General features: G+C 37.8%; 1 pseudogene; it reads left to right on the top strand.

Moving 5' to 3' along the window:
• Positions 1-884: 884 nt before the first annotated feature.
• Positions 885-8,386, top strand: LOC131810953 (transcription factor BTF3-like; annotated as a pseudogene).
• Positions 8,387-8,870: the final 484 nt, after the last annotated feature.

Consider the following 8,870-nt stretch of genomic DNA (forward strand, 5'->3'; position numbering starts at 1 on the left):
TTGTGGTTTTAAAATATGTTCACAAATTTGATATTCTTCCCTCCAAAAAAGGCAGCCAAAGTCCTCACTTTTCTTTTCTTCTTTTTTTTTTTTCCTCCCTTTTCTGAATGTGGGCTGTATTTAGTGACTCTCTTCAAAGGAATAGAATACCATGAAACTTACAGTGTTATTTCTGAGGCTAGGTCACAAAAGACGCTGCAAATTCTTTGTTCAGCTTTCTTTATCACTTATTCTGGGGGAAGCAAGCTCCCATGTCGTGAGGCTTCCTCAGAAGCCCTGGGAAAACCCAGGTATGGAGATTCTGAGATCTCTTGCTGGTCAGTCATGAGAGTAAGCCACCTTTAAAGTAGATCCTAAAACCCTAAACAAGCTGTTGGATGACTGTCGCTCTTGTTGACATTTGGGCTGACACTGAGCTATCCCCAAATATCTGACTTACAAAAACCAGAAGAGCTATTAAATTTCATTGTTGTTTAAGCCACCAAGTTTTGGATATTCACCAATAAATAACCAGTAAACACAATTAGATAGCTACATTACTTGCTAATATCCTTATCACCCCATTTTATAAAGAACTTATTGAAAACATTTACATATCCAGTAATCTAACAACTCATGCTAAAGATTGAAGGTAGCTCATAGGCCTGTGTTCATCTACTTTTGCATTCACTATACCTTTTTGTTATTCCCCCAGGTAAATGGCTAAGCTTCTTTCTAAACACTATTTATTTATATTTTTATATATTTTTTTAAGACAGAGGGGGCAGTTAGAGAGAGAATCCTGAGTAGGCACCATGCCCAGTGCAGAGCCCAATGTGGGAATCTATCTCACAACCCATGTGGAGGCCAAGAAAAACAAGGCTATACCCACTTCGAGTCTAGCCATGACGTAAGTGCAGCCATCTTGATGTTCCAGATTATCACAAAATATTTCTTGGGTTCTGACCTACTCAGGTTAGCACTTTAAACAGTCCTTCTCTCCTTTAATGATTGATTTAAACCCCTGGACTGGAAAAGGTTTTTTTTTTTTCAAATAGCAAAAAAAACTTATCTGAGCTTTATTTTCTTTTTGTTACACTAATCATGTTTTGCTATTTTCTCCCATGTCTCCTCACCGGACTTCAACTCCTTCACTGTCATAACTTCCACAGATGATCCTTTCCACTTGGGAAGATCACTGGAGCAGCCTCCCCTGGACTCAGCTGCCTTTGTCTTTCCTAACTCCCCTACACATTCCCCAACTGACCCAAGTCGGTAGGGACAACTCTACGCCCCTATTCAGCAGGAAGAAGTTACAGAAGATGAGACCTCCCACCCTCTACAAACTTTAAGATTTAAGGGTCAAAATTGTTCAGGGGGGAATGATGTGGGAAACAGAGCCTGAGGAAAATCATTAAAATTCCTTACCTACTGACAAGCCCTCGAAACAGAGTGGCTCTCCCCTGGGGACTCAACTGCCCTCACGTGGAGGTTTTGCTAAGGACAATCCTAGCCTGACGGGCCCCCTATTCCAACAGTTTTAACCAGGATCCTATAATTCTACTTTAATAATTCCTTTAGGAAACTTTATCTCTAAACCTCCAAGATAGTGTCAGCAATCATTCCCAAGCATATGATCCACTGGTAGACATCTAAAGGGTCTCAGGAGAAGACTTTTACTACTGGTAATAAAAAACCTTTCTCCCAACAATAGCTAGCCCCTCAGGGCCCTGGAGACCTTGCTTCCAAAATTCCTTAGAGACTTACATCATCCCTAATCCCCTTTGTCCTCACCCACCACTGAGTCCACCCCTCCTCAGCCTTTAAAAACTCTGACTGTAATCTGGTTCAGAGTCCAAGTCCCTGTTCCGCTATGTCGGGTATACTTGGGCCCAAGCTTAAGCTTGTCGAATAAACCCTCCTGTGATTGCATCGGTGTTAGCTCCTTGGTGGTCTCTCGGACACGAAAATTTGGGCACTACACCGGGAGATCCTGACCTGAGCCAAAATAAAAAGTTGGATGCTTAACAGGTTGACCGAGCCAGATCCCTCTAACCACTATATTTTTTGAAAAAGAGCATTTTAGCAATAATATTACTCAACAAGTAAGTGGGAAAATGTTTTTTTTTTTTTTTTTTTCCCTCTGGGTCATCTATTGTTTCAACAAATTTTATTGAGACCTATTATGTGCCAATCACTTTTCTAGGAGCTTAGTATATATCAGTCAGCAGAAGAGACCAAAAAAAAAAAAAAAAATCCCTGCTCCCATGGAACTTACATCTCAGTATAGGTAGTAATTGTTCATTAAATAAAGAATCATTGAGGACATGCTACTACACATAGAAAATATGTATATGGCCTAGACCCTGCCTTCGCTTAAGCTATCATGTACCTTCCACATGAATGCATTATTGTGAATTCAACAGTCTTCAAAAGTGAACTTTTAAACAACTTTTGTGTCAATTAAAATGTATATTACAGTGACAAAATAAATTAAGACAGTAATTTTGCCAGTCTTCCATCTTTGGATTATTCATACACATGCAATAAGAATGTTTGAGTTCTTCAGTTCATTCTCTCTGTCAGCCTGTCACATTTTCATGTCAACTCTATTCATTAGGGACATTCTACCCAGGGGGCTTTTTATCTTTTGTTTCATTTAGTAAAGAGTGAGAATGTCACAAGGCATGTGAGCTGTTTTTGCATAACAGCTTCCTGATATACCAGTACGCATACAATAAGAAGGGAGAGAGTATAGCTATTTTTTTTAAGCTGAAGATGATACTGTCTATCATTTATATTAAAACTGTATATTCGTGGATTTATCAGTGATCTGTAAAATATACTGTAAACATAAAATGATAAATGCAGGTTTACAAATATAACGTACAATGGCAGTGTAATTAGTAACAGTTGTTAGTGATAACAGATGTTCATAGATTTAAAATTTTCATTCTTTTTAAAAAAGTTTATAGACCAGTAGTTACTTAGGTTCAGATTCATCAGTTTACAGATGAGAAACCACTCAAGAAATTTTAGTCAAAATTAGCTGTTGCCAGAAAAGTGACAAAATTCCTAGCCTGTGACTCAGCCTATGGTCTTTGTCAACACACTGAGGTTTTACCTCATTATTATGTATGGAAAGAAGCAGAGAAATAGTCATTTCACAAGTGCTTAATTTTTCATCTTACAGAAAGTAACTTCAAACTTTAATGTCTTACATTCTCAATTATTTGTTAGGCCAATGTGAATTGTTTGTTATTTTTATTTTTATTTTTATTTTAAAATGGAGTTAACTGGAGAAAATGGCATTACAGGAAGTTTTTAAGATAGAGAAAAATCTATAAAATCACTGAACCAAAAAAATTGCATTTACTTCTGTACTCTTACATTCTAGTTTTTAAGGTAATTGTACTATAGCAAACATGCAATTATGTGTATTACTTAATACTTACTTAATATTAATTAAGTATTAATTAACAGTTAATACTTAATATTACTGAATATACCATAGGTTGCTTAATTTTTGTATTACAAACACTATTGCAAGTAATATTTTGTGTATTGGGCTTTGTATATTTATAATTATCTTTCTTTCATTATAATTAATTTTTGAGGAACATTAATAAGCTAAGAGATATGGACATATATGCTCTTGATACAAATTTCTATGCCATTTGCCCAAAAGGCATGGTGCTAATTCTCCATGCTGTTAGCAATGGAACACCCCTGAAGGTAAATAAATCTTTTTTCTGTTTTTTCCCCTCACTATTTCTCCATCACTAAGTCCACAGACTAGTACAAAGTAAACACCTAAAAGTTATTGCTAAATGGATAAATAAATATAAACGTACCAACTTCTATTCCACCCAAATGTTTACACTACTGCTTTGGACATTACTCTTGTAAAATATTTGGGTTTAATTAGCCATTTATATAAATTTTAGTGTTTTTATTTATAATCAGTACAGATCCTAACTTTCCAGTCACTAAGTGAGTATCTGCTCATGTGTATTTCCAGAACTTTTTAACTATTTGCACACTGTGAAAACAATCCAGTCATACTCTAGAGTCTCTGGGGTAAGATGAAAACTCAATACTCATAAATTGGGAAAGAACTGGGCTTGTCAAGTAATAGGAAGTGTACTGAATTCCCTGTTTCTTGTTGTCATCTTTAAGGTTTTGAAAATCGTGATAAATTCAGGGTGCCAATTGTTAGAATGACCATATAATTTGTGAACTGAAGCACTTTTTTTAAAAATTTTTTTAAAAGATTTTATTTATTTATTTGACAGAGAGAAATCACAAGTAGATGGAGAGGCAGGCAGAGAGAGAGAGGGAAGCAGGCTCTCCGCTGAGCAGAGAGCCCGATGCGGGACTCGATCCCAGGACTCTGAGATCATGACCTGAGCCGAAGGCAGCGGCCTAACCCACTGAGCCACCCAGGCACCCCGAACTGAAGCACTTTTGATGAAAAGGGGTTGTTTTTCATAAATAGGCTGGAACAGCAAGCATAAACTGAGAATCTTCTATAAAAGTCAGAATGCAGTCTCTCTGATAATGGACATAATAAAAACTTTATTCTAAAGTTAGTTTTGTCTCTAAACTTCCATCCACATCATTAAGCAAAGGTATTCTTCTAAAAGAAAGGTGCTGGGGAAAGAAAGTCCATTCAAGCTGTGTTGTTAGAGTTCTTGTAGATGGATAAAGATCCATATCACAAGGGCATTAGAGGAGAGGAAATTCAAAAACAGGGACAACAAGGTAAACTAGAAATGGCCTTGAGATTTCCCCAGACCTGTAACCCAGTATGGGTGCTGTTAGCAAAACTGGGCAATTGGAACTGCTCAGAAAGTATTAGAACTACCATGGAATTGTCCAGGCAAGAGTCAGGAGGGAGATAAAAGAAGTCTTTTGTGGAAGGTGTAACCACATGGAGACAGAGCTACTGCCAATGGCACATCTCTGAGGCAGAGGTGGGAGTGGGACTTACCCCTGGTTTCTCCCATCCCCCTGCTCTCTGGTCTGTCTTTGATCCAACCAGAGATTAGTTCCCAAAGGAGCCCGGGGATTATATTTTGCAAAGTCAGCCCTACCCCTCCACCCCACACCTCCATACCCCCTTCTGTGATATCAGACAGAAAAGTGCAAGGGAGGAGGTTGGATCTGAAATGGACTAGGAAAATGGTCACCACACCTAACATAATTAGCATAAAAAGGGAATGAAAAGCAACATAGGAGCCCAGCTGGCTCATTAGTGGGCTGCACTGTTCAGATCTGAGGTACAGCAGGACACAATGTGATTTTTCATGTGAGCTACAGTCATTTATTAGTCATTACAGGATTCCTTGGGAACTTAGAACCAGGCAATAGGCACTGATCTGAAGGGCTCTGGAAGATACAATGTAATTAGTCAAGGGCATAGGGCAGTGCAATTCTGATTTTTTTGTTGTTCATTAGAACTTGCAAGACTTGTGGGTAAAATAAATAAATAAATAAATAACCTAAGATATGTTTTACTCTTGGCTTAAAATTTTGCTTTTGCAACATGGGGGCTTAAGTGGGTAGGAGAAGAATCAATGAAACAAGATGGGATTGGGAGGGAGACAAACCATAAGTGACGCTTAATCTCACAAAACAAACTGAGGGTTGCTGGGGGGAGGGGGGTTGAGAGAAGGGGGTGGGATTATGGACATTGGGGAGGGTATGTGCTTTGGTGAGTGCTGTGAAGTGTGTAAACCTGGTGATTCACAGACCTGTACCCCTGGGGATAAAAATATATGTTTATAAAAAATAAAAAATTAAAAATAAATTTTGCTTTTGTCTCTCTCATTGAGAGATAAGTAGGAGAAAAGTCAATAAAGAAGTAGAGTTCATTGGAATTAAAAATCTTGATGCATATTACTAATTAGTAATTAGAGTGATGTTCTCTTTCTTTATACTTCAGAAGTACATGGAGTGTGTATCTATCACTTGAGAGGACATGCTGCTTTTGTCTTACCCTCAGTGTCTATAGTTTAGATTTTGATTTCATACCTTTTGACTCCTCATAATTTGCATGGGCATCAACTTAGTCCCTATACTATTCAGACTATGAGTTTTTCTGAAGCAACAAGAATCAAGAATTTTTCCACATCAATTGGAGAAAATCTCCTTTTCTGAGAAGGAAAATAACTGCTGGCTAAAGTCTAATTAGAATTCTAAATTATGGGCTTCAAAATTCTTAATCACTAGGATTCTCTCTGCTTAGTTGATCTCATTTTCTGTAACATTTAAAGTCAAACACTGTGCTCCACAAAAGCGAATATATTCATTTTCACCCACGCAAAGCTCTGCAGACTCAACCTCAAATCCTGGTCTCCTAATTTCACAGTCTAATGCTGACTCATTGCTTTCCACAAGTTGACTTTTAAAAATTTTTGTTTTTTTATTTTATAATTCATCTTCACCATGATGACTTATCTAACTGTAGATAGAATAATCATGAGATTTTATTATCCAAATTGATACACTTTTAAGAGTAGGATGTTATTTGTAATTACACCAGGAATAGGCAACATCCACAACTGTCCCTGGCAAACCCAGATATACGGTTCACCCTAACTGTAGCCCTAATCATTCTGTAAGCCTCTGAGCATCATAAACACATTTAAATAAATACATATATTCTTTTATACATATATTCTTTATACATATATTTATACATATATTCTTTTACTCTTTTCCTCCCCCATATTTTTCCACCGGTTATTTATTTTAATTTTGATCTTGCTCAAGATCCAAGGAAAATATTATTTCTGTATGTAAATGTATGAATTTTCCTGAACTTTTACCTGAGAACTACTTGTTAGTTTGTTCTTTTGGTGACTATTGAGTACTATTGTGTATATTAGCTTTCGTTTATGGTTCTCATTGCCTTGTCTATTCTCAACTGATAGGTTTGGAGAAATGGAAGACTTGTGGTAGCTTCTGGGTAAAGATGGGACACCGTTTTGTCATTTTAGGGACTTGGAGACTACAGGTGAGGACTGACCAAAAAAAGTAAACTCAACCCTATTGGCCAGAAAAGCCCATCAGATACTGTAAGCAAGTTGTTACGATGAGAAAATTCAGCTCAGGGGAAGGAGAAGAAGCAGGAGGCTGTTCTATGTGGCTGTGCCTCAGGAACAAGATTCCAGGAAACCTGGTGTGAACACTAGCATCGCTGGTGTGCGGCTGTTGTGCACCTTGCTATTTTTACTACAGGATGTGTGCAAGTAACTTTTAAACCACAACTCCTAATCCTAAGATTCACCCTGCGGCTTGCTAGTGCATGCATATTCCTAACCTACTCTAGCAATGATTATTCTGGCTAGTATGGAAGGTCCCTAAACCTGTAACCAGAAAGTCTGCCTGAGATTTTCTGAATTTAGAACTGATTTGACAATATTTATCTGTATGTTCTTGAAATGTCTCGTAAGTATTTAGGGAATATTTGGGGCTTTTCATGGATAAATAAATTGCTCCTGTTACAAGGAAAACCTTTTGATAATTCACCAATAAAAACAGACATGAATTTTTTAATTATTTTCAAAATTGTTTAAGAAGTTTTTACTGTGGAGCTGCCATCTTGCATCCCTGCAAGTATACACCTAATCTCTCTCAGCTGGTTCCCTTGAGACCCACCTAGCCCTGACGCTAGTCCCCCTCATACACATTTCTGCTCCAGCACGTTGAGAGGAAGTCTCATAAACTAGGAGAAACTCGCCAAACTGCAAGCACACACGAGCATTGGTGGGAAAGGAACTGTTTGCCAAAAGAAGGTGGTTCATAGAATGGCTACAGAAGATGACAAAAAAACCTCAGTTCTTTTTTTTTTTTTTTTTTAAGATTTTAATTATTTGAGAGAGAGAGAGAGAAGAGAGCACAAACTGGGAGTGGAGTTAGAGGGAGAGAGAGAAGCAGGTTCCCAGCTGTCCAGGGAACCACACGTGGGGCTTGATCTGAGCACTCTGAGATCATGACCTGAGCTGAAGGCAGAGGCTTAACCCACTGAGCCACCCAGCCCAAAACATCAGTTCTTCTTGAAGAAGTTAGGGGCAAACAATATCTCTGGTACTGAAGAAGGGAATATGTTCACAAACCAAGAAACTGTGATCTATTTTCACAACCGTAAAGGTCAGGCATTCCTGGCAGTGAACACTTTCATCATTCCAGGCCACGCTGACACAGAGCAGTGGAAGGAAATGCCGCCCAGTATCTTAAGCCAACTTGATACAGACAGTTTGACTAATTTAAGAAGACTGGCTGAAGCTCTGCCACACAGTCTGTGGATGAGGCCTCACTTGCTATTGCAGAGGATGATGATGATGAAGTTTCAGATTTCGTGGAGAATCTTGATGAAGCTCCCAAGAATGAAGCAAACTGAATTGAATCAGCTTCTGAAAAAAACAAAACTTGAAGAAGTTACTGGGAGCTGCTTTTTCATTTATGACTGCTTTTAAAAATTTCATTCACGGATCCGATAAAACCTAGATTTCTAATATTTTTAAGCCCAAGCCCCTTGGACATTGCAGCTCTTTCCAATTTTTGCTTATACACAATTCATTCTTTGCAGCTAGTTAAGCTGACGAAGCCTGGGAGTAAAGTTTGAAGTAAGGTTAATAAAATTCTTTGCCTAGTTAAAAAAAAAAAAAGTTTTAACTTTGTCTTATAGTTTTTTATATCCATAGTGGATAGAAAAAAAGAAGGAAAAGGTTGGATTTGTTGCTTTCGTTGTTTGTTAATGTGTCAATAAAAGAGTGAGTTCCTTTTAACTCCCCTGCCCTCTTCTTTTATCAAATATCCTGTTTATGTCTGGTGGAAGAGATGACCTAAAACCTGAAAAGCACTCACCACCAACAAAATGGTCC

The sequence above is a fragment of the Mustela lutreola genome, chromosome 11 (genome assembly GCF_030435805.1).
Source record: "Mustela lutreola isolate mMusLut2 chromosome 11, mMusLut2.pri, whole genome shotgun sequence".
NCBI lineage: Eukaryota > Metazoa > Chordata > Mammalia > Carnivora > Mustelidae > Mustela > Mustela lutreola.